Source organism: Phodopus roborovskii, unplaced genomic scaffold, assembly GCF_943737965.1.
Source record: "Phodopus roborovskii unplaced genomic scaffold, PHOROB, whole genome shotgun sequence".
Taxonomy (NCBI): domain Eukaryota; kingdom Metazoa; phylum Chordata; class Mammalia; order Rodentia; family Cricetidae; genus Phodopus; species Phodopus roborovskii.
The window spans coordinates 16815-44060 of NW_026126182.1; the positions used below are offsets into that span (position 1 = coordinate 16815).

Here is a 27246-nt window from a genome sequence, read left to right on the forward strand (position 1 = left end):
CAGTTTATATAAATGCATTTAAAAAGGATGAAACAATATCTAACTTATACTATATGAAATTCAGAAGGGTAATTGGCAGTATCAATTATTATATAGTTAATAAAAGTTAAACTCAGGTTTCTGTTAAAGATATCTTGTTTGAGACACTACCTTCCCTTCTATTTTAAACCAAAATCAATGAGATGCTACCAGAATACATAGATGCAGTGCATTGCATTCAATCCACTTGGCTATGCTATGAATGTGTGTGTGTGTGTGTGTGTGTGTGTGTGTATTTGGCTTCTGAGCTCGGCATTTTGAAAAAGAAAGAATAAAAATGTCCAAAAAGCAGAGTACCTCAATGAAAAAGTTAGGCAGCAACCTCAGATAATTATTGGCTATTTGCTCTTAAGGTTTGGTGACAATCTAATCAACCAAGAAAGCCCTGTACAATGTAACATTCTACTTGTAAAACCAATACCTAAATATTTTCTTTGATCAAGAAATAGAATATACATATATAATCCTATAAAGCTGATTTAACACAGCACAAAATGTTTAGTTTACAATACTGAAAAAAAATACTAAGACCCTACTTGCATATCTGGCCAAAGAAATTATACATTTTACAAAACATAATGTCTTCATTGAAGTTTAGTATGTCTCTGTAAAAATGACAATTTGGTTTTGTGAAGACACTGAGTGATTATATGTCCAGGACTGCTTGCCAAGGTTGACCAAGGCCCAGTGATACTTGCTCTGCTCAATAAGGTTATGCACGGGAGCCACATCATCCTCGGTTAGTTCACCTTGGTAAAAATTAATGCTTTCTTCAGTGACTGCAAGCATTTGAGATGAGAGCCACAAAGACCAGCAATAGCAATGAGGTTGGGTGCCCACATGGTATCATCTTAAATATAAGAAGAAGGCATCTGTCTTTCTCTTCTGTTTTATTCTGTCTTTGGTAAGTTTACTCTGTTCCTCGGTAAGTGCTTCATAAGAAGCTATATATTTGTATTTCACCATGTCAGTCCTTTCCCTTTAAAACAAATTGAGAATAAAAAAAGTCATGACTACCTAGGTGTTTCATACTGTCTTAAGAATGTCACAGTGTTGTGAGCTGTCAAGTGGTATTTCACTCAAAAAAAAAAAAAAAAAAAAAAAAAAAAAAAAAAAAGACATTTGGATAATGATTTATCATAAGGAACACATTTTATTTCCCACTTAAGTCATATATATATATATATATGGGCTGTGATAGCCTTTAGAACCAGTGCTTTGGAGTCAGAGGCAGGCAGATATCTGAGTTTGAGTTCATCCTGATCTACAGAGTGAGTTCCAGAATAGACAGGGTACACACAGAAACCCTGTCTTGAGGACCAAAACAAACAAACAAAAACCCAATATACAAAACAGGACTTTTTTTTAATTGCAAAAATATTTCCTATGGCTTCTCACAGTCCTCAGTCATGACATCTGGAAATTTTCGAGCAATGGTTGATTATCAGAAGTCATAGGAAACATAAGACTATGTGTCAGCCTCAAACAGAGGTCACCTCTGGGAAAGGATAAGTGGGGAAGATGATGAAGCTTTATTTCTATCTAACACCCTGAAAGAAGAAAAAAATTTATAAAAGGATTATTTGGCAATCCCTGTTTTTATTTTACACAATGTGCATGCATGCAAGTGTATGCCAACTTGTAGAGGTCTAAAGGTGACACTGGATGCCTTCCCTGTTTGCTCTCTGAGTTATTAGTTGAGAGAGGATCTTGACATTGAACCAGAACTTGAATAGCTAGCCAGCATGACCCAGGGAGAGATTCTATTCTCTGTTCCTGAGTAGAGGACTTGAGGTGGCCACCAAACTGCCTGGCTGTTAGATGGGTTCCAGATATATGAACTCTAGTCCTGTACCTGCACATTAAGCACTTCATTCCGTGAGCCATCTTCCCCAACAACCACTTGCTAATTTTAATATGGAACTTTTTCTGCCTATTACCTCTTATTCTATGGCCAATTATAAAGTAAAACTTAAAAAAAAAAACACAATTTCAGGCTTAGAAAAATAGTTTCAAAAACAATGAAAGAGTTACTATAGAGGTGCTTAAAACATTCTTTGCTTGTTTTGTTACCTATTTGTTGGTTCTTTTTGTTTTTTGAGTTAGGATTTTTCTGTGTAGCATCGCTGGTGGTCCTAGAATTAGCTTTGTAGACCATGTTGGCCTTGACCTCATGGAGATCTGTATTCCTCTGCCTTTGAAGTGCTTGGATTTTACATGTGTGCCACTATAATCTGCTTATTATTAATTTATGAACATGGTCTCACACTGTATCTCAGGCTGCCCTAGAATACTTATGTAGACCAGACTGCCCTTTCAAACTCTTGGCAATCTTCCTACCTCATCCTCTCAAGAGCTGAGATAATGTACTTGTGACGCCATGCCTAGGTAAGACATTTTCATATATTGTTGGTATTAATGGTTTTGAAGTAAAATGTTCTCTTAGTATATTTGAATAGCAACTCTATTCAAAAGAGAATAGTACACATACTAAGATGAATGGTTAGGAAGTAAGCATATGTATAACTAATAGATAATTTAAACAATATAGTAAATACATCAACACTAGAATCTAAAAGATGAGGTTGTAAGTATAACAGTCACACTTCCCTTCTTTCTGTGTCCCTTCTCCTAATCATTTCAAGAACTTCTGATTGGAGTGAATATACCCAATGTAGGTAGTTACATATCTGTTTCCTTAGCTACATTAGTATCCTTTCCTCATGACAGGTAAAATCATTAGAGGGAACCAGGGACAGAGCACTCAGGGTTGAGACAGGACTTTCAAACTTGTGATATATTTACCAGATGAAAGACTTTAAGGTATGATGCCAGTATAAAGTTATAGTGAACAAAACCACACACCATGAGCTTTGTGCACTTCCATGCTGATAAAACCAATTGATCTTTATTGCACCTGTCACAAAGATCTGGATAACCAGACGTGTCACTTACATCAATTAACTATAAAAATGGGTGAGAAACTTGCTGTACTGCCTGGATATAAGATCGACAATAGCCCCTGAGACACAAGTGGCATAGCTGACAAACTGAACCCTCTCAAGTGGTATACTGGGTTTCAGAATCTTTACCATGTCTTCTCCTTTCACATCAAAAGCCATTAGATAGACCTGAAGGCTGGAGATCTTTCCTGCTAGCACTTTGCAGTTCTCATCACTTGGCATGTTGTGTAATCATTTGTGCATCACTGAAACATTGCGGACCAGGAGATCCCTGTGAAGACACATGGTTGCTATCAGTTAAGACTCTTGCCATCTCAGCTGTAAAGTCACAGAAATTCAGGGTAAGTGAACTCAGATTTACACACCACTCTAGTTCAACTGCAGTAATAAGTGTGCTGTTGCAAGAAATATCATTGTCCAGTAAAATCAGGTGTCCCATAGTGTTGGCAATTGAGTTAGAGACAACAGGGATTTTGGGGGTCATTATTTCCAGCAGAAACACACAAGACAGCTATTTTAGTCGCCTACTCCTACTGAGTATTTTTCAAACAGCTGCTAAGTTATACAAGGAAACAGGACACAATGTTATCATTAGCACGTGACACTAATCTTTTGGAAATGGGCAATACACAGCATTCAATGTTGAGATATATTTTTCTCATTACTTTATTTCTATCCAATCTACAAATGCAATTAGTCTCACATTACAATGTAATCAGAAAGATACATTAAACATGCAGAAAAGATAATAAAAGCAAGTGAAAAAATAACACCTTTAAGTAGCAGGAATGGGATTTGTGTAAGAGAGCTTTCTCTGCAGAATAATCCAGGTTCATTTTCCAGCACCCACCCACCAGCACACTACCCACACTCACTACATTTACAAGAGAACCAAAACCTCTTCTGACTTGTAACAAACAGACATATATGCGGTATATATAAACCCATGCAGGCAAACACTTAAAATGCATAAAATAAAATATTAACAATTCACATAGCAATAATTACCCAGCAAGCTATATGATTTATCCCAAAAGATTTATGCCATCAATTGCCACATAATCACAACTAAAATGCAGTTAAGATATTTCTAGGGCATAGATTCTAGCCCAACACTGTGTGTGTGGGAGAGAGAGAGATAGAGAGAGAGGGAGAGAGAAAGAGAGAGAGAGAGAGAGAGAGAGAGAGAGAAAGAGAGAGAGAGAGAGAGAGAGAGAGAGAGAGAGAGAGAGAGAGAGAGAGGCAGAGGCAGGCTCTCTCAATCAAACCAGAGTCTGCTGACAGGGCTAGCCTCTGTGGGCCAACTTGCTCTGGGATACCTGACCTTGGGCCTGCCAAAGCTATAATTGTAGGTAGTCCATCATGCTTCTACAGCATTTACATGACATCAGGAAATGTGGATTCAGACCTTCTTGCCTGTACATTACCTCCATAATTTTTAAAGTTCACTGTTCTTGATTGTGTCTTATTACTTTTCAGTCAAACTCTCGGCTTGTTATTAACACATACCCCTGTAAAGCTTACTGTGAGACTTCACTGATTAATCTTCTTGAAGTCAACTTCTTCCCTCTTGAGGTATGTGCTGGATAGACTTCTTTGCTTCTATCTCCAAACAGACTAAACTTCTGGAGTTTCCTATAGGAGAAAATGGTCAAAATGATTTTCTAAATGTTTAATATAAGCACATGCTAAAATATGTCTAAAAGATATTCTAGAGTAGCTTCTACCATCAAATTCATAGCCAAATGACATTCAGACTGTTGTGCATATTCAGAGTTATGGCAAGTACAGAGAAACAGCAAACATGGTAAAGGGCATGGACTAAGTACAAAGCTTGTATTCAAATTTAATGACTGTGGACAACACTGTAACCAAAGCCAAATGCTGAGCTCACAGGTCCCACAGGTACAAGTAATTCGGTTACACAGGGAACAGGAGCACTTTAAGTTATAAGACTTGTCAATCACAAGAACTTCTCAAGTCAGACAGGAGGTAATGGTGCATACCTCCCAGCACTGGAGCCATAAGTACATAGATCTCTGTGAACAGTTCAAGGACATCGTGGTGTATAAAGTGAGTCCAAGGACAACCAGAGTTGTGACACAGAGAAACCCTGTCCCAAAAAACCAAACCAAATCAAGCGAAAACTTTGTAAAATTCTTTAAAGTTTTAGATAATTTCAGTGACAAAATAACTCTCTAATAGAAAACTCATAAATAAAATGCAAGAAAACAAAGGAATAGTTATGATACAAACTCCTGTATGGTAGTGTTCACTTTCAAACCTGGGACGAATGCTAAGTGTCTATGAGCATGTCAACTTGGAACTAGCTGCCAGGTTCTACCAATATCTCTCAGTTCCGCGTTACAGTATCCAGCTGGCATACCTTCCCTTTTATAATTCAGACATTTTGGTTACCTGACCTTTTAGTACCTCCCCCCTCCTAGCTGTTGCACCTGTTTCCCTCTCACCCTTCTGCCTTCACCTTCACCTCCTCCCACATGGTCCAGCTCAGCCTGACTCTCCCAGATGTCCCCGTGTCTACCTACTTTCTCCATTTTTTCTACAATACACTTTCTCCTTCACCATCCCGAAGCATTTTCCACTTTGTCATCTCTACATTCTAATTTGTCACATCTGGAATTCAGAAAAAAAGGCAATTTTCTCAGGAGAAAAAACTGAAATATTTCTAAAAGAAAATGTGTAGATGATGGGATTCTATAAAGTAAAAAGTGCATCATTTTCAATTACTACTGATATTTAGAGCAGTCATACAATATCAGTGTTTTGCCTTCAGTCCAAACTTCACTAGTGAGTATTACAGTATTCCACATGCCAGCAAACCATTATCTCAAGAAGCTAAGTATCAAATTACCCTATTAAAAAGTAAGGTACTGAACTAAATAGAGAATTCTAAATAGAAGATTCTAAAATGGCTGAAAGATACTTAAGAATGTGTTCAATATCTTTAGCCATCATGGAAATGCAAATCCAAAAACTCTGTTATACCATCTTGCTCCTGTCAGAATGACTAGAATCAAAAGCACCAAAGACAGTTTATGCTGGAGAGGATGTGGAGAAAGGGGGACATTCTTCCACAGCTGGTGGAATCTGTTCAACTATATTCCTAGAAGCATTCGATTTTGGAATGGCCAGAACCTGAAAGTAACCTAAATGATCCCCAACTGAAGAATGAATAGAGAAAATATGGTACATTTACACAATGCAGTACTACTCAGTGAAAAGAACAACAGAATCTTGAAATTCACAGCAAATTGGATGGAAATAGAAAAATCCATATTGAATGAGGTAAGCTATGCTATGTTCTCACTCGTATATGGGTATTAGACTTGGAGCAAAGGATTACCAGCTTACAGTCCACACCACCAGAGAAGCTGGGAAGCAAGGAGGACCCTAAATGAGACATGCATGTTCCCCCAGAGAAGGGGGAAGGAAGAAGATTTCTTGAGCAAATTGGCAGCATGGGAGTAGAAGAGGGAATGAAGAGGAAGAGAAAGTGAGAGGAGGACATGAGGGCCAGGAAGACTGAGTAATCTTCCCCTATAATGTGATTGATGACTATTTTATATGCCATCCTAGAGCCTTCATCCAGTTCATGTTGGAAGCATAAGCACATACCCACAGCTAAAAACTGAGCCAAACTCCTGGAATCCTATTCCACAGAGGGAGGATTGATGAGCAAATGGGTCAGGACCAGGCTGGAGAAACCCAGAGTAACAGCTGATCTGAACAAATGGAGCTCATGGACTACAGTCTGATATCCGGAAAACCAGCATAGGGCTGACCCAGACCCCCTGGAAACTGGGTGTCAATTAGGTGGACTGGGTAGTCTATGAGGACTCTGGTAGTGGATCAATATTTATCCCTAGTGTAAAGATGTACGTTGGGTTCCCATTCCACCTAGAGAGTTACTCTCTCAGCCTAGACACATGGGGTTAGGCCCTGTTCAAAAGATGTACAATTTTGAAGCTCTCACATAAAAGTTCTCACCCTCCCTGCAGAGCAGAACATGGATGGGACAGGAGGGCGGTGTGGGGCATGGTTGGAGGGGAGGGAGAGGAAACTAAGACTGATGTGTAAAACAAGATTACTTCCAATTTCAATACAAAATCATTAAAAAGTTATTAGAAAAAAGTCCATTAGTATGGTAGTGATTAATGTGACACATTTATAAAATTAAGAAAGATATGTCAGTGTTAACTGCATATATCAACTATGAATGCTATGTATATAAATTTTACTATAATAAACTTGATTATATTTATATTTACCAAAATAGAACCAAGTGCTAATACATAGTATAATATGGATATAAATTGCATCCATCGTATTATGGCATACAATACCATTGTTTTCATTGTATTCTATCTGTATGAAAATCTAGAACAATCAAATTCCAGGGTTAGATCATTAATTCATTACAGTAAATGATAGGGGGGGAAAGATAGAGGACACAGTAGCATTTGGTTGATTAAAAAAAAAAGTTCTAAATCTTGAATCTGGTGATTATACAGCTGATTTAGTCTATAAACTGAGCTAAACTCTTAAAATGTGGGTAAGAGGAGGTTAGAGAAATGGTGTAGAGTCTAAGAGCATTAATAGTATTTTCAGAGGTCCTGAGTTCAATTCCCAGCAAGGACATGCTGACTCACAGCCATCAATGATGGGAGCTGGTGCCCTCTTCTGGTGCAGGAAAATGTAGATAGCACACTATACATGATAAATAAATAAATCCATAAGAAAATGATTAAATAGCAGGGCTATGTTGGCCCATGACTTTAATCCCAGCACTCACGAGGCAGAAGCAATTGGATCCCTATGAGTTCGAGGCCAGCCTCATCTTCAGAGCTAGTTGCAGCATAGGCTACAAAGCAATAAAGAGAAACCCTGTCAAGAAAAACTAAAAAGAAAAGAAAAAATTAAGAGTAAGGGCCCAAAGAGATGGCACAGCCGTTAGGTGTTTACTGGATTGCTCATGACCTGCTTTCAATTCTCAGCACCCATACTGAAGTTTGCAATTGCCTTTGTCTTTAGCTCTGCAGATCTAACCCTGCAGGCTCAAGAACATATGTGTTATACAAATATACACTCATACAGATAAAATTAAATAAACCCTTTTGCTTGTTTTGTTTTTTTTTTTTCCTCAAGTATTTTCTGCTTATATAAGTACCTTCTCAGCTTCTGAGATTCATGCGCTCTGAAGATGAAAATAATTGTAAACCAAAAGTGCACTTAGAGCTGAAGGCCATTTATTTCTATTTAAGTTGAGGAACAAGAATGAATGTGAAATTTAGTCAATTTCTTTGAGTGAATCTGAGATAAACTGATTTTCATAATTTGAACTAAGATATAAAACTGACAGCAACATAACAATTGCAGCGTTAATCATCTGTCTTGGTGCATTTTCTGATGGTATAACTTAATAGTCTAGATCAGGTAATTTACAAAAGATACAAATTTAGCTAGCACATAGTTATGGAAGCTGGGCAGTTAAACAACAGGAAAGTAGCATCTGATGGGCACATTCTTTTTGCATTTCACCATGGGGAAGAAAGGGATTGGGAATCATAGCATGATCAGTCAAGCTCACCAGTTCCTGTCTCTCTTGCTTTCAAAAGTTATTAAGGCTAACATAGTCTTACACTTATGATATAATTCTAATGGTCTCCCTATGGTTCCTTCTCCAAATCCACATGGATTTGAGGATAAAGCTTTCGATTTTGAAACACTTCTCACTGGCTTTGGACCCCAGCACCTATGTGGTGATTCACAATTGCATTTACCTCCAATTCCATGGGATAAAATGCCCTCTTCTGGCTTCTGCAGGCACTGAAGACACAAGGTACACAGACATACATGTAAGCAACACCTGCACATATAAAAGAGATATCTAAAAGAAAACCTGCCTTGTAAGGTGTACGGTTTTTTCCTCCCGTCACCTAGTCTTGTCCCGCCGCCACGCCAGCCCCAAATAACACACAGAGACTCTGTATTTGATATTATGCTGTTAGGATGGTACTAGTTTCTTATTGGATAGCTCTGTCTTAAGGATTAACCCATTTCTGCTGATCTATGTATTTCTCTTACCGGGGAGCCGGCCAGCATACTGAATTCTCCAGACTCTCCATCTTGGCTCTTTCTTACTACTTCCTATTTCCTTCCTGTCTCCTAGTCCCTCCTATCTTCCTTTCCTATTGGCCAACAGTGCTTTATTCATTAACCAGTATGAGAAACATATACAGAATGACATCTCCCATCACTGCCTACATAGCTTAAAATGGGAAATCTGGTATTTGTACACCAGATGGTGGGTAAAGGACGGCTGCACTGGCTTATTCATGGTACTATGGTGGTGAGTCGTCATAGGAGAGACAATGTATTCAAATTTCACCTCCAATGAGAGCAGTAGTCACTGCATTTTTATATTCACAAGCCATAAAGTTCTCCTCTTTCTACTAACCTTGTAAGCAACCACCTGTGGAATACTCCTTTACACTGTGTGAATATGTCAATGTGATTGGTTTGATAAATAATATGATAGTCCAATATCTGGATAGGAAAAGGTTATGGGGGGAGCCAAACATAGAATGCTAGAAAGAGGAAGGGAAATGTCAAAGGAGTATTGAGCAGATGCAGAGAGAACCAAGATGGATATTCATTAATTAGAAAAGGTACCAATCCACATGGCAAAGTCTAGTAAAAGAGAAAAATATGGGTTAAGTAAAATGTAAAAGTCAAATATTCATAATTAATATTAAGCCTCTGTTTGCATTGGGAGAGGCTTGACGGACACATACTTCTGCCTACAACAAATTTGACCCAGTGCATGGCATACCCTAAGGATCCAGGGGATAGTACACTAGATCAAGCAGGATTAAACATATCAGGAAACAGCATAAAAGCCACAAAACACATTCAATGAAATTACAGCAGAAAGCCCCATCCCCATATTTGGGGGAAGTTATAGCCATCTAAGGTCGGGAAATATCTAGAACTCCCAGTATGACCAAAAACGAAAATCTTTCATTGAATGAGAGCAAAGAAAGAATACACAAAGCTGCAAGAGAAAACCCATGTTACTTACAGCAGCAAACCAAACAGCATCACATCAGAACTCAGGAGAAAAGTAAAGGTCAAGAAAGCACAGGATCATATGCTTCTGGCCTCAAGAGTAAATAACTGCAAGCCAAGTTTTCTATATCTAGTAATGTTACTTAACCCTTAAATGGATGGACTAAACAGACTCAAGGAGAAGCACAATCTAAGCAATTACTGATCTCTTAAGTCAGTACCACAAAAAAATAATACTAAAAAAAGAATACTATGTACAGATGAGAAAGGTTGTCATGATAATAAAAGACAAGAATAAACATCATAAGAATAAATGAATGTCAACACTGAACAAAGGAGACCTGACTATCCACGCGGGAACACCCATAATTTCCACCTGCTTGGTCTCTGACCCCACCTCCAGTAATCTGCTTGAGTCCCGGGCCCCTCCCAGAGATCCGCCTATTTCTGTGGGTCCACTCTGAGTTCCTGCGGGCAAGATCCTTGACCCCCAAATCCTGGCCTCTGCTAAAGAAAGAGGCCTCAGCTGGAGAGTTCCAGTTTCCAGTAAGATCCAACTATCCTGCAAAACTTTCCCAAGTTCCAGCTCAGCCCTTGTCCTCTTCCACCAGCTATTGGCCAGAGGTGAATCTGGGCTCAATCGGGGCTGCCTGTCCCCTACAACTTCTGCCCCACTGCCTGAACTCCCTGGGTTGGCCCCTGATCCTGCTGCTCCTGTCTCCTGTCCCCATCGAGAGCAACCTTGGAGCTCTGATACACCCCCACCCATCCCCACCTCAAGCCTACCCCCCTACCCTACCCATGGTCCTGACACTCTGTTTGAGCACAGGAACAGAGAGTGGGGCCAATAGTTCACCCTACTTCGGAGACTTCTCGGAGCAACTCTGAACAAAGGAGACCTGAAATTACGTGGGACCACCCGTAATTTCCACCTGCTTGGTCTCTGACCCCACCTGCAGCCCTCTGCTAGAGTCCCAGTCCCCTGGTTAGGAATAGAAGATAGGAAAGAGAGAGTGAGAGACACAGAGAGAGAGAGAACATAAAATAGGGAGCCAATATTGTTTTGAAGATAAAATTAAACACAGAGAATGGTCTAGAGAACTACAAGTCTGCTCCCAACTAATAATTTTAGCTTCCATGGAAAGGCTATTATAAATGCCCTTCCCAGAGAGTGAGATCAACAACTAACTTCTTCATGGAGCCCTCAACTAATGTCTGTTGGAAACAGTATCAAACATCCATACATAAACTTTGAGTCGAACTAGAACCCAGATGCAGATGGTGAGGACAAGACCAGGCGGCTGAAACACATAGAGATATATTACCTAAACAAGGAGGAGATAACGGCCACTAGACTGATAGCTGGGTAGCTAGCATGGGACTGACTCAGGCCCCCTGAATATGGGTCTCATCCAGAAGGACTGAGCAGTCTAAAGGACTTCAGACAGTGGAGACAGGATGTATCCCAGGTGCACAAAAGGACATTGCGAACACATCCCCCATGGAGGGATAACTGCCTTACTCTAGAGACAGGAGAAAAGCCCTAGTCCCTGCTTCACATAACCTGTCAGATATACATGACCCCAACTGGATGGCATTCCCCTACATATGGAATTGGGTTTGGGGATTGGAGGGGAGGGTGGTTAGAGTGCATGTGAGAGGGCAGAGAGAGTAAAAGTGAGGGAAGGAGGGAGGGATAGATGATTGGAGGGAGGGAGTTAGGGAGGAAGGGAGGGAGAGGGAACTGGAATCAACATTTAAAATAATAAATTAAATTAAAAAAAAAAAAGCTTTGACTCCAAAATTTAAGTTCAAGGACAAGTTACTTGGGAGTAGGAGTTCGATTTTTGTTTCCACAGAAAAAGAAAAGATGTGGATTCCTTCCAGAATAATGTGATTTGCTCAAGCCAGACCACCTAAAACAGAGTACAAGGTGATCCTACATTCAAAACAGCTGGACAAAGCAGCCTTACAGACTAAAGAGAGGATTTCTGAATCTTCTTCCAATCCCCCGTGACAGCACCCCTTACCAGCAGGAAGTAGTTTGGAAAGAATAACGTCCAAATTCCCAAATATTGACTATAAATGTTTGTTTTAATTTAAATTGGCTTTGTTGTATAAAATAAATTTAAAAAACTTAAAAAGAGAAAGAATAAATGATTGTAAAGCCTGGCATTGGTGGCACACACTTTAATCCCCGCATTTGAGAGAAAGAAGCAAACAAACACTCCTGGCTCTCAGGCCAGCATAATCTACAGAGCTATCTCCAGGACTGCTGACAGCCACACAGAGAAACCCTGCCTCAAAAATGAAAACAAAAACAAACAAACCTAAAAATTGTAACAGAGTATATAATGATGAAGAATCAAATATTTTAGTCAGTAAGCCAGCAAAACTCTATGACAAAGGAAAAAGAAGATTCAACCAGGAAAATACTACAACAAAATTGCAGGAAATAACACATAATTATCTTTAAACCCCTAAATTTAAATACTCATCATTTCCTAATTTAAATATCACTGAATACTAATTCTGAAAGGGTTAAACTAAAAAGCGGACCAGACCTTCACTTGGACCCCTGCATTATCAGCCTTGACAGGCTGCAGAAAAGATATGGAGCACATGAAACAAAGAATCTTTTTATCTCCTGGCCTCCCAGAGCGTATGGCCAAACCTGGACAAAAAGAAACTCCAACATCACCTTTAGTCTCCTAAATACTTGGTTCTGGAAACTGGCCATAAAAGAAAATCTGGTGTAGACCAAATCCTCCCCTGTGGTATCCAGGATACATTTGGAAACACTATTTGTATCTATGAACAATAGGTCACCTGCAAGTAACAACACAAAGATATAGAAACCAGAGAATGTTCCCTCTCAGCATTAATGATAGTAAAAGCTACAAAGGTATTTCATTTCAATAATATGACTTTGAGAAATCCCCTGATTGTTTGCCAAATGTCAATCAGTCAGAAACCAATCCATACCTAGTGATGTATTCCTGTTATTTTGCCTAGAAAACCTGACAGTAAACAGGAAACTGTCAGAAATGGTGATTCTTTCAGAAGTTCCTTTATTTTACAGGGCTGTTTTCGGTATCCTGTTTTTTGTTTGGTTGGTTATTATTGATTTTGGTTTTCCATATAAAGTTGAGTATTGTCCTTTCAAGGTTTGTGCTGGTATTTTGATTGTGATTGCATTGAATCTGTAGATTGCTTTTGGCAAGATTGCCATTTTTAATAGGTTGCTCCTACTTATCCAAGAGCATGAGAGATCTTTCCATTTTCTGGTATCTTCTTTAATTTCTTTCTTAATGACTCAAAATTCTTGTCATACGTGTGTTTCACCTGTTTGGATAGATATGCCCTAAGATAATTCTTGGTCTTTGTGTCTTTTGTAAAGGGTGTTGTCTCTCTAATTTCTTTTCATCCACTTTGTTGTCTATTTATAGTAGGGATCCTAATTTTTTTTAAGTTAGTCTTCTATACAGCCACTTTGCTGAAACTGTTTATCAGATGGAAGGAGTTCCCTGATAGATGTTTTTGGATCACTTATATAAACTATCAAATCTTTAAAATAGCGTAAGTTTACTACTTCCTTCCAACTCACAATGTGAGCAATAGTGGAAAGGCTATCATAAATGCCTTACATTTATTAGATTGATAACTAACTTATATGCCACCATAGAACCCTCATCTAGTAGCTGATGGAACCAGAAGCAGCACCTACAGCTAAACACTGAACCAAACTCCCAGAATTCAGTTTCAGAGAGGGAGGGATGTTGAGAAAAGGGATGAAGATCAGGCTACAAAAACTCACAGAGGCAGCCTACCTGAACAAGGGGAAACTCATGTACCCAAAACTGATAACTGGGTAATTAGCATTGGACCAAATTAGACCTCCAGAACGTGGGACTAAGTAAGAAGGCCTGGTAAGTCTAAGGGGCATCTGACAGTGGAACCAGGATATATCCCTGGTGCACAAAAGGACATTGTGTGCACATTCTCCATGGAAGGATATTCACTTAGCCTAGATCCAGGAGGGAGGGCCTAGTCGCTACATCAAATAATTTGACAGATTTAGATGATCCCACCTGAAGGCATCACCCTCCCAGTGGAGGGTTATGGGAATAGGATGGGAAGGGTCCCAAGGGGGCATGGGAGAGAGAGGGAACATGGACCAGTATCTAAAACAAGAAAAAATAATAAATATAACAAAAAAACGATTCAAATGTGATTTTAAAGGAGAAAATCTGAAATCGTGTACAGCACCTAAACAAGCTTTGAATTTCATGTAAACGTTGTACTTCTTTTATGGCGACATATTGGGCTTCTTTCTCTGTTTTTTATCTTAATATTTTTTTTCATTAACAGGAATGGGTGTTTTTCTGCATGTACATCTTCATACTATATACATTCAGTTTTCTGGAAGGATACAATAAGCCTTCAGATCCCTTGAAACAGGAGGTAAGAAGGTGTTAGGAATTAAACCCAAGTTCTTTAGGAGAGCAGACAGGGCTCTTAACCTGTAAGCCATTTAGCAAGCCTATGTGGATTTTTGAGACAAGATCTGCCCATAAGGCCCAAACTGGCTTTTAATTTACCATCTTTCTGATGTAGCCTGCCAAAATGCATGGATTACATGGACCATCAAAACCTGTCTTGTGATCTCAAATATTTCGCAGAAGTTTACAAGCCAACAATGAGAATGTTAACTCTATGTACAGGTATATTATGTTAATATCATAATATCACAAAGTAGAAGAGCTCTCACCTTGTTCAAATAAAAGAGAAACTAGTTGTGGATTCTTGGGTAGAAGTCAGTTTCCAGTACTTAACCCAGGGTCTGTGTTTTTGGCATTCTTCTTGTATTCCAACGTGGAGGATGCTGGCCCATCTAGACAGGAAAATTAATCCAGGAGAACTTCATGAGTTCTCACTTTATCCCACGACTGTTTCCAGATCCAAGTGACCCTGACATGTTTCACTCCCCCTGGCCAGTACAGAGAACAACTAGACACAAATACAATAGTATTCCTCATTAGTGTCCCCAAAGCACAATGAGAACTTTGGAAATTTCGATAGGAAAAAAAACACATTCTTTTGCAGTGTGCTGGTGACCTTTCCAACAGGCACTTAGGAAATCTTACTGTGGTAGCCTAAGTGAAGAAATCAGGATGAAGCATCTGCTTCCTCTGTCTATGTGTGCCATCCCTTCCCTCAGTATATAACATATATTTTTGGTAAAAAGTACCCTTATAGATAACAAATACACAATGAAAATTGAAATGCTTTCATTTTATACTTAATGTGATTTTGTGTCATACCTACAGTAGATACACATCTTTCCCAACTTCTGAGGGTAGTGAGTGATAACTGAAGAAGTCCAGTGGATTCATTCAAAATTTCAAGAACTTCAAAAATAATTATGTTGGAGAGGATGTGAAGGAAGGTCAACGCTCATCTGCTGGTGGTAGGAGTGCACACTTGTACAGCCATTTTGGAGATGAGTATGGTGGTTCCTCAGGAAAATGGGAATCAGTCTACCACAGGTCCAGCAATGCCACTCTCAGGCATATACCCATATCATTTACATCCATGCAACAAAGACATGTGCTCAACTATGTTCATAACAGCATTATTTGCAATATCAAGAACCTGGAAGCAATGTAGATGCCCGTCAACTGAAGAGTGGATAGAGAAGATGTGGCACATTTACACAATGGAATTCTATTTCGCAGAAGGTTACAAGCCAACAATGAGAAGGTTAACTCTAAGTATGGGTATATTTTATTAATATCATATCACAAAGTAGAATAGCTCTCACCTTGTTCTACTAAAACAGAGAAACGAGTTGTGGATTCTTGTGTAGAATTCAGTTTCTAATACTTACCCCAGGGTCTATTTTGGTGGCATTCTTCTTGTGTTCCAACGTGGAGGATGCTGGCCCATCTAGACAGGAAAATTAATCCAGGAGAACTTCATGAGTTCTCACTTTATCCCACGACTGTTTCCAGATCCAAGTGACCCTGACATGTTCCACTCCCCCTAGCCAGTACAGAGAACGACTGGCCACAAATCCCATAGTATTCCTCATTAGGGTCCCCAAAGCACAATAAGAACTTTTTTCCATAGGAAAAAAAACACATTCTTTTGCAGTGTGCTGGTGACCTTTCCAACAGGCTCTTAGGTAATCTTACTGAGGTAGCCGAAGCGAAGAACTCAGGATGAAGCATCTACTTCCTCTGTCTATGTATGCCATCCCTTCCCTCAGTATATAACATATATTTTTGGTAAAAAGTACCCTTATAGATAACAAATACACAATGAAAATTGAAATGCTTTCATTTTATACTTAATGTGATTTTGTGTCATACCTTCAGTAGATACACATCTTCGCCAACTTCAGAGGGTAGTGAGTGATAACTGAAGAGGTCCTGGGAGATTCAATCAACTAGATGAAAAATGATTAAATAAGGTAACTAATAAAGAACATGAAACCAAGAAATTTTACTTGTTGTCTTACACATACAGGAAAGGATCAAGAGCCTATAATACACACCTCCAGAGAAACTAGGATACAAGGAGTATTCTCAGAGATTCACTTAAGGGCCGTCAGAGAAGGGGAAAGGGACAACGTCTCTGAGCATTTTAGAAGTGGGGGGGACAACAGTGATTGTAGAGGGAGCTAGGAGAAAGAGAAGGGGAGGAGAGGAAAGCACGTCGGACTTGGAAGATTGAGTCAGAGGAGCAATAAACAAGAGGAGAGAGAGAGACAGAAAGAGAGAGAGAACCATAAAAGAGGGAGCCATTAAAGGTTTGAAGAGAAAACTGACTCTAGAGAAATATCCAGTGACCTACAAGACTGACCTCAACTAACAATTTGAGCAACAATGGGAAGGCTACCATAAATGCCATTTCATGATAAGGAGATCAACGACTAACTTATCCTCCATCATGGAGCCCTCATCTAGTAGCTGATGGAAACAGAAGCAGACACCCACAATTAAACACTAAGCTGAACTGGAATCTAATGCAGAGAGGGAGGACAAGACCAGACTTCAGAAACACACAGAGATAGCTGACCTGAACAAGGAGGAGCTAATGGGCCCCAGGCTGATAGCTGGGAATCCATCATGGGACTGAATCAGACCGACTGAACATGGGTCTCAGTTGGAAGGCCTGGGCAGTCTAAAGGACCTTGGACAGAGGAACCAGGATGTATACCTGGTGCACAAATGGACTTTGATAGCACATTCCTTTAACCTGGAGACAGAAGGGGAAGCCCATTCCCTACTCGAAATGACTTGACAGATTTAGGTGACCCCTCCTGGAATGCATCACCCTACATGTGGAGTGGAGTGGTGGGAGTGGAGGGTGGTCTGAGGGCATGGGAGAATGGGAGAGAGGGAAAGAGCATGTGAGGGAGAGGGAACTGGGATTGTTATGTAAAATAAATAAAGAAACAAACAAACAAATAAAAATTGTATATCTCCCTCTTTATAAATATAAAATATAATCATGTGGGAACTGCTATTCAGGAGTAATACTTGAAACCACTTTTAAATAACATTTAGAAAACATATAACTAATTATTCAAATAATGGCCTCAATGTATTCCTATGAAAAGAAACACACATAATTAAAATCTAAAAACTACTTTCAGCTGGGCATTGTTGATACAGGCATTTAATCCCAACACTTGGGAAGGAGAGAGATATGGATTTCTGTGAGTCCACGGCTAGTCTGTTCTACTGAGTGGGTTCCAGGGCAGGCTTCCAACATATACAAAAACTTTGCCTTGGGGAGAATAAAACAATCAAACAAAAATACCCCACAAACAGTCTGTACATTTACTGATCTTCTGGCCTATCACAGCACAGTTCAAATTCAATGTTCCCTGAGGTGGATCAAGGTGAAACCTTGACTTACTTTGCTGATGGAATGTATGTTTGAACCATGAAAATGGTTTACCCCTTAAGTTGGTTCTGGCCAGTATTTCTCCCAGTAACAGAAACCAAACTTGAATAAAAGAACAGACAAACATTGACATATACAGGAACCTTTAAAAATGCCTAACTGGCACTGGAGAGAAAGGTGGGCCTGCAAAGTGTCCTGGGTGTGACATACTGTCCGGAATCTCCACAGATGTTTCCAGGAGGAGGTGGAGGCGGGATTGGGCCTCTTGGATTCCCTGGAAAGGCAGGACCTCTAGGGATTCTGACCAAAGGATCCAGTGGAGGAATCACATCATGACCAACTGCATTACATTCAGGAGGGCTAGAGTTGGGCAAAGGTGCCTTCTGTAACAGAATCACAATCAACAGTCACTGAAGCTTCTTGATTCATAGCTCCTTTCCTGTGAGTGTAGGAATTCCAGAAAGCCTAGGAACAGGCTGAGTTTTCCACATGTGTGTGAGATCCACTTATTCACAGTCAGAAGTAGTTTTATTACCTCAATAGAAAACTTTATGGATGGAAGTAATCCTATACCTAGCTCCACCTCAAACACAAGTACAGTAAAAGCAGATAGATCAAAACAGACACTTTTAAAAACAGATTCACACCAGTATATGGTGGCACAGGCCATAAATCTCAGAACTAGTCTATTAGAGTAAGGTGTATATCTGTCAGAATGAGGGTGCCTGGTCAATAAATGAGTTCCAGGACTGACCCAGCGTTGGGTTGAGAGAGCTGACAACATGTAACTGTCCCGAGGTACTTTTTTCTGAGGTAGGGAGTTGAATTGTCTTCAGACTGGTGTTCATGTTCTTGGTCTTGCATACTGATAGGAATGGAGGGTGAGAACTAACTAATGAATTTCCCATCAGTGGGTTTAATCAGTGATTTTTCTTTATTCAGTTGGATTTTTCTTAGATGTCAAGGGGCAGCATAAGAACTCATTCTCTTGCACAGAGCTCTGATAGTGACTAGAATGGTTTCCTAGTGTCATTGGGAAAAGTCAGTGGTCAGGAGGTGTTTCTGCTTCAGACAGAAAGCAAAGCTTTGTGTTGAACACACGGTTTCCCCCTGTTCTGTTTCTACATTTTTACAATATGTATTTCTACCTCATCATTCCCATTTTATTCTTGATTGAGGTTATTTAAAAGAACTTACGACTGTTATTTATTTACAATAAAGTTTTATTTTGAAACTTTTGTAATCTTGACATCATTAAATCTCTGTTTCAACCCGTTTTGCTTCTTTATCTTCCCTGGACCATTATTTTACCATCTGTTAGCTATTTCTATTCCCAAAATGCTATTAATTTTACCGTGCATAAAAGCATGCATAATTGTTCTATATCTGACCTAAAATTTACAATTCAAGAAATCAAACTCATGATTTAAGGATTAATTCTGTCATGAAGTAATCACATACTAAATTTCAGTCCCTTTCTCTGTGAATCCTAGAGACCACGTTTTATGCTATGTCATCATATGCTCTTAGCATCAAGACAAGAGCCTGAAAACATATTTAGTTTCCCTTACACTTTGGGTAATTGAAGTAATAATGAGAAGGGTGAAAGCTCAAGAAATTGAATTGTGCATTTTTTTGACCAATACAAATGTATAATCATAGGTTACATGAGTACCATTCTCTGCTTCATCTGCCTTTAAAAACCAAACATAAAAGCAATATATAATCCTTAGAAAGTTAGACAATGGCAGATACAATGGAAAGCATCTGTTCAGAAGTGATGTTAAAAAGTCTTCAGAGGATGCTGCCATATGGCTTTTGTCCTTCAACTGCCTTTTTAAATATAGATTCTTATATTGACAGCATATTGTATATTTATATAGATCCATGAACATATTTTTAAAATATTTTTTTTCATTTCACATAGAAACAACATATTCTTCTCACTCTCCTTCTGCACAATGACATACTTCCACCAATAAGGCCATACATCCTAATAGCGCTACTCCCTTTGGGAGCCATTTTTTCCCAAACAACCACAGTTGGCCTCTCACACAGATTGTGAGACATTTCCTCTGCCTCTTTTTGTAGGCAGGACTACTTGTAAGGTTAAGGTTTTGTTTCTGAGTTGGTCTCTCAGTCACTCCATTTGAAGCCTCACTTGATTATAGAAAATGGCCAGTAGAGGATCTGGATCCCTTAGCTGTGGTCAGCCTTGTAGTTTCTAGGGAGTTTCTATAGCACTAGATTTTTTGTTCATCCCTGACATTTTCCCACACAATCTACAAATTGCTTAGGGTCCAACTGGAAAGGTCAGCAGCACATGACAAAATAATATCTGTTCTGTCTCCATCTGCTTTGAGAATCCTAATGAGGAACACTATTGTATTTGTGTCAATGCATTCTCTTCCCTGGCAAGGGGAGTGGAACTTGTCAGTGTCATTTGTATCTGAAAATGGTCTAGGAATAAAATAAAATTCATCAAGTTTTCCTGGTTTAATTTTCCTGTCTAGATAGGTCAGTATCCTCTACTTTGGAATCCGGGAAGAATGCCAGCAAACATAACCCTGGGGTAAGTATTGAACACTGAAATCTACCCGTGGATGCACAAGGAGTTACTTGGTTTGATTAGAACAAGACAGAGCTCTTCTACTGTATGATATCTCCATATTTATGAAATATATCTGAACTTAGCATTAACCCTTTCATTTTTGGCTTATAACCTGGGAAATTGTACAGATCGCAGACCAGGTATTGATGGTCCATGTAATCCTAGATTTTGGCAGGAGAATTGTAATTTGAAAGCCAGTTTGTGTTGTATAAGCAGATCTTGTCTCAAAAAACTACATAAGCTGGAGAAATGGCTTACAGATTAAGAGCCTTGCCAACTCTCCTAGAGGATCTGGGTTTATTTCCAAGCACCTGAGTGATGGCTCCCAATACTTAACTCCTGTTTCAAGAGATCTGAAGCCCTAGTCTATACTTCCAGAATACTGGATGTGTGTAGTATGCAGACATACATGATGGCAATATACCAATTCATGTGAAATTTAAAAGAAAAATATAATAAGGTACCTAATATTTAAAAAAGTTCAACGTTTAGAGGAATTTCAAATTTTTTTTACATGCTGTACACTATTTCAGATATTTCTTCCTTGATATCTTATTTGAATATTAAAGTTTATTTTAGTTTTCAAAAATAGCATTAATTTTGGCCATATTGAAAAATCAACATCTTTACCATTTTCCTTTTATTGGTGTGTTTTGTAAAAGTTTCTTTTACTTTTATGCTCGCCCCCCCACCCCACCCCCCGGAGATAGGGTTTTCCAGAAGCTATGGAGCATGTCCTCGAACTCAGAACTCACCAGACTGACCTCAAACTGGCAGACATCCACCTACCTTTGCTTTCTGAGTTCTGTTATTTAAAACATGTGCTACCACCCCATGATACATTTCTATTTTTAGAGTGTCTTTTTGAATTGTACTTGCATTTTAGGATGAGCTAAATAGAGTGTTACTACCTATCATGCTTAAAGATTTCTCTTGAGTTATTTAAAATACTTAGGATAACAAATCAGGGGCTCCTACACTTCTGTGGAAAACTGCCTGTTCTCATGCTTTCTGGAGTTCCATGTACTGCTTTCTTTTATTCCGTTCACTTCCAGTAAAGGAGCTGTGAATCAAACAATTTCACTGACTGTTGATTGCCACTCTGTTACAGAAATCAACTTTGCCCATTTCTGGCTATGCTGAATTCAAAGCTTCTAGACAAGACTTGAATGTTCCACTGGTTCCTGAGACCAGATGCGCCAGAGGCCCTGCCTTCCCAGGGGGTCCAGGTTGCCATGTTCTGCCTCCAGGAAACATCTATGGAGATGCTCCACAGTATGATCCACCAAGGGACTTCCCAGGCCCACCCAGGCCCATCTTCTATGCCAGGTAGACCTTTTGAAAGGACCGTGTATGTGCATCAGTGTTTATCAGTGCTTCCTTTCAAGTTCGCTTCCTGTTAGTATAAGAAACACGGGCCAGAACTAACCTGAGGAGGAAAGGGTTTATATGGCTCACAGCAAGAAAGGAAGTCAAGACCTTACCTTAATCCACCCTAGGTAAATATAATTTAATATGTCCAGTGTTAGATCAGATAATCAATAAATTCACAAGCACATTTTCCTTGTTTTATTCCTCCAGGCAGGGTTTCTCTATAGCTTTGGAGACTTTCCCAAAAATCAGTGTGCAGACTAGACTAGCCTTGAAATCACAAGTATCCACCTGTCTCTTCTTCCCAAATGCTGGGTTTACAGTCTTGAGGCACAAATGTCCTGCTACAAGCAGTTTCACCTTAAAATATTTGTATTTTATTTGACAGAAATTTTTGAGGCCATTATAGTAATTAATTATAGTTGATTTTCTTAATATATCTGACTAAAATATTTTAAATCATTTCTCCTGAGTAGTAGTTCTTACAGAATCATATTTAAAATCTAAGATCATAGTTATTAGTTGAATTCATTGAAATATTTTCCTACCATTACATTTTAAAAGAAATGTAATGTACTGCTTTTACATCATACTTTCTCCTTTGGAATCATGAGTTTCTACACAGTTAATTATGTCTCTAAGTAATAGATAAGAACCAGCTTAGTTGTCTTAGGTATCTCTCTCTCTCTCTCTCTCTCTCTCTCTCTCTCTCTCTCTCTCTCTCTCTCTCTCTCCTTACCTCTGCTCTTAAACTTCTATTGGCATGGCATGAGTTTTGTTTGGGAAGTTTTAAGTTAGTCCTTGGCATTAGAGGAAATGTTTCTATTAGGATATCAGGTCAGGATCACTGATATGCATGTTAAGTTTGAAAGTTTTACTCCTTGGAAAAGCTGTTTAACAGTAAGTGTGGATTATATTGAGATCTTTTTATCTGCCAAGTTAGGACAAACAAACCTGAAAGTGTTGTTGATGTTCTTATTATTCCTAAGTAGATAAGAAGTCCAATTTTGAATGTCAAGTTTTATATGTGAGAACGAATATTGTGATGTGAGTGTTTGGATAACAGAGTAGGGGCTGGAGTTAGTGTTTTAATAAGTGTGCAGTACAGGATTTCTTCTACCACTGTCTTTTACCCATCTCTTTGAACAGGGAGAAATGTGCATGAACCAAGTTGCTTTCCACCTAATCTTCACCCAAGAGTTGGGTTCTTTCTCCCACTCCCATATCCTCCAGAAAACATCTACGGTGATCAATGTGGATATTTTCCTACAAGAGTCTTCCCTGGTCCACCATTTCCCCCAATGCCAGGTAAGGTTTTTTAATGGTTCTTGTGTATGTCAATGTTTATCTGTGTTTTCCTTCAAGTTTGCTTCCAGTTACTGTGTTAAAACTAATCCTTAACCAACTTGAGGTTGTAAGGGTTTATATGGTTCACAGGTTATATCCCAGCCACAAGGGAAGTCAAGGCTTCACCTTGATTCACCTTAAGGAATTTTGAATTTTGATTGTTTTTTGATAGGTCAGAAAAATCAGTAATATTACCAGAGGGTTGGTTTTTTGTTTGTTTGGTTGTTTGTTTTGTTTTCCTCAAATCAAGGATTTGCTATCACTTTAAAGCCTGTGTTGGAACTCTATCTGCATACTAGTTTAGTCTGCTTACCTTCCAAATTAGTACAAACACACCTGAAACTGATGGTGAAGTTATTGTTTTTCCTACCTAGGTGAGAAGTATTTATATGAGAGTTGAAATATGTTGGTGTTAGTGTGTGGATACCAGGATATGGGCTTGACTTAGTGGTTGAACAATTGTGTAGTATGTGGTTTCAACTTGCATTGTCCTTTACCCATCTCTTCCAACAGGGAGAAATGCATACGAACCATGGGGATTTATACCTTACCTTCCTACAAGAGCTGGGTTCTTCTCCCCACCACCGTATCCTCCAGAAAATCTCTATGGAGATCCAAGACATTGCATGCCACCATGGGATTTTTCTAACCCACCTTTTCATCCATTTCCAGGTAGGCTATATGAAAGTCCATGTATGACTCAATATTTATCAGCTTTTGTTCAAGTTTGGTTACTATTACTGTGAGAAACACAGGCCAGAACAATCTTCAGGAGAATAGTGTTTATATAGCTCACATGTTACAGTCCAGCAAAAAAGAGTTCAAGGCTTCACCTTGATCCACCTTAGGGAATTTTGAATTTTATTCTAGTATGACAGATCTGAAAATCAGTAATTTCTCCACCAGATTTAACTTTTAGATTTTTTTTCCAATGCAGAGTTTCTCTATAACTTTGGTGCCTTTCCTTGAACTCTCTCTGTATGCTAGGCTTATATTAAACTCATAGTGATCCACATGTTTCTGCATGCAAGTTACAGGGATTAAAGTCCTGTGCTACCAGTGCCCTGCTTCAAGCAGTATTTAGGTCCAAATTATGTGTATTTCATTTTATACAAATATATAAGTGTAAGGAGTAAAGTTTTTCTTCCTGCTGCTGATCTGTGCTGCCACAGCGCCAGCCCCAATTAACACACAGAGACTCTGTATTTGATATAATGCTATTGGCCCGGTTCTAGTTTCTTTTCAGCTAGCTCTGTCTTAAGTAGTAACCCATTTATGCTGATCTATGTATTTTCACGTGTTATAACCGAGAGCGGAGGAACGGGGTTATGTTCTCTCTCCACTTTCCATCTTGACTCCTCCTTTCTACTTCATCTTTCCTCCTTGTCTCCTAGTCCCTCCTATCTTCCTTTCCTATTGGCCAACAGTGCTTTATTCATTAACCAGTATGAGAAACATATTTACAGAATCGCATCTCCCATCATATAAAGGCCATTGCTTAAAGTAATTACTTATATTTTTGTCTTAAGATTACTGACAAAGGTGTTTTAAAGTATTTTCCTAAGTACTAGTTCCAACATGATCATATTTAATATTTAAGATCCTATTATTTGTTGAATTCCTGAAATTCCTTCCTACACTTATATTTTAAATTAAAAGCAGTATGTTTATTTTATAGTATAATATCCCTTAAGGCATCACACATTTATAAACAGTAAATCATGTTTTCAAGTAGCAAACAAGATGCAGCTTTGTTGTCCTATGTGCCTGTCCTCTACACTGTCTTCTAGTTTTAATCTTCTAGGAGAATGAAACGAGTTTTGTTTGGGAAGTTTTATGTTGATCCTGGTCATTACAAGAAATGTTTCTTGTGGGCTATTCCGTCGGGTTTACTAATGTAAATGTTAAGTTTGAAAGTTTTACTACATTGAAACAGTGTTTTACAAGATCTCTCAAGTGTATTGAGGTCTGGCATAGCTGTTAGGACAAATACACCTGACATTGTTGATGGCCTTTCTTATTAATCCTTTGTAGCTTAAGAAGTCCATTTGTTAATGTGAGGATTTATTTGTGAGATCAATATTGTGATGTGAATGTTGGGATATCAGAAACAGGCTTGGAGCTATTGGTTTTGTAAGTGTGCCCTGCAGGGTCTCAATTTCCACTGAACTTTACCCATCTCTTGGAACTTGAGAAATGTGCAGGAAATGAAGGGCTTTCCATCTTACCTTTCCCCAAGAGCCGAGATTTCCCTGACTCCACACCATGAAAGCAGAAATGAGCTCCATCAGTACTCAATTTCCCCTTCCCAACAACCTGAAGCTGAGCCTGCAGCCTGCACCAGGACTACCAGAAACACAAGGAGACCTGATACTTTCCAAGGCAATCATTTCTTCTCATTTGCAGTTTAGTCAACTGCTGTTCCTTATGTGATTCTGCTGTTGGTCAGTGAAAGCTTAACGCAATCAGAATTTGAGAATAGTATATTGTAAGGAAGGATTCCATTCTGGATAGCATCTTTTACTTTGATTATTACCTCTTATATAATCATGGTAGTTGTGAATGTGTCTGTGTCTTTAGACCAGGAATGTGTAGAAACATCTGGTTGCAGACAAATTTAAATGTAACTGTAGCTATAATTATTCAAATTTAAATTGAAGTCTTATTTGGCATTGTTATTAAAACCAGCCAGTGTCCTATAATCATGGTTCCTTGAATGAGAACTTTTGCTGGAGGGTCTTTTGCTGGAGAAAAGTGGATCAGTGGTTAAGACTGGCTCCTACATCAGAACATAGTACTTGAGCTTTGTCCCCAGCATCCACAAAGAGCTTCACTGCAAGGCACTTCTCCTTCCAGGGCTGACTTCATTCCCTTTTAGCATCTCTTCTTGGCAGATACCCATTGACTCTGGCATTTCTGAAATCTTATTTATTTCTGTGTATCTCATGCATGCCTGATGCCTGATAAGGTCAGAGCAGAGCACCTGAGCCTCTGGTAACAGAGTTCAAGACTTTTGTGAACGGCAGTGTGCTTGCTGGGATATATGCACAGTCCTATGGAAGAGCAACCGGGACCCTTATTCCTGAAGCCATCATTCCCGCCCTTTATTGTTATGTCATATTTCAGGCATGTAATCTAATGTATGCTTTTGAGGTTAGTTTTGACCCTTATTAAGGGTTTCTTGTGTCTGTACATAATAGAAATTTTATTGTGTTTCATACCAATCATCTCATTGTTTTTAGTCCATTTACATTTATCATATTTACCAGTAAGTAATTTAGGCAGGTAAATGTCAATGGATATGTAAAAGAATACCAGAAATATAATTTGGGAAATTGTTCTTAATGCATGATCTTATTTAATCATTTAGTATTTGGTAGATTGAATCTGTAAGGACCTATTCAACTATCTTTCACTACCCAATGAAGGTGAGAAAGGTGTGTATCTATTGTAGGTACTAAACTAGCTAACATTAAGAAAGAATAAAATTCAGAACTTTAAATTTTCATTGTGTATTTGTTGAGTTATTTATTAGGGAAATTTTTACATAATAGTATATTCTATATGCTGAGGGCAAGGTTGGCATAGGTAGAAGGATGGAACCGGGTGGTGCATCCTGAGTTGTTTCCTTAGGCTGACAGGGCTGAATAGGTCAACATCACCCTCCCAAAGGATATCTGTGCTGTTTAAATTTCTCCTAGCCTGAGGCTGCTTTTGGCACCCTAATGAAGAATATTATTGTATTTAGGTCGCGATGTTCTCTGTCCCAGCAAGGGGAGTGGAATATATCAGGGTCATTTGCATCTGTTAATGGACTGGGAATAAAATTAATACTCATGTAGTATTGGTTTGGGGGGTTGTAATTTTTGTCTAGATGGGCCAGTAACTTCCACTTTTGAATCCGGA

The 27246-nt window shown here is 38.9% G+C and overlaps 1 pseudogene; it reads right to left on the reverse strand.

The window, feature by feature from the left end:
* Window positions 1–571: 571 nt before the first annotated feature.
* Window positions 572–25628, reverse strand: LOC127218571 (F-box only protein 33-like; annotated as a pseudogene).
* Between the last annotated feature and the right edge of the window lie 1618 nt (window positions 25629–27246).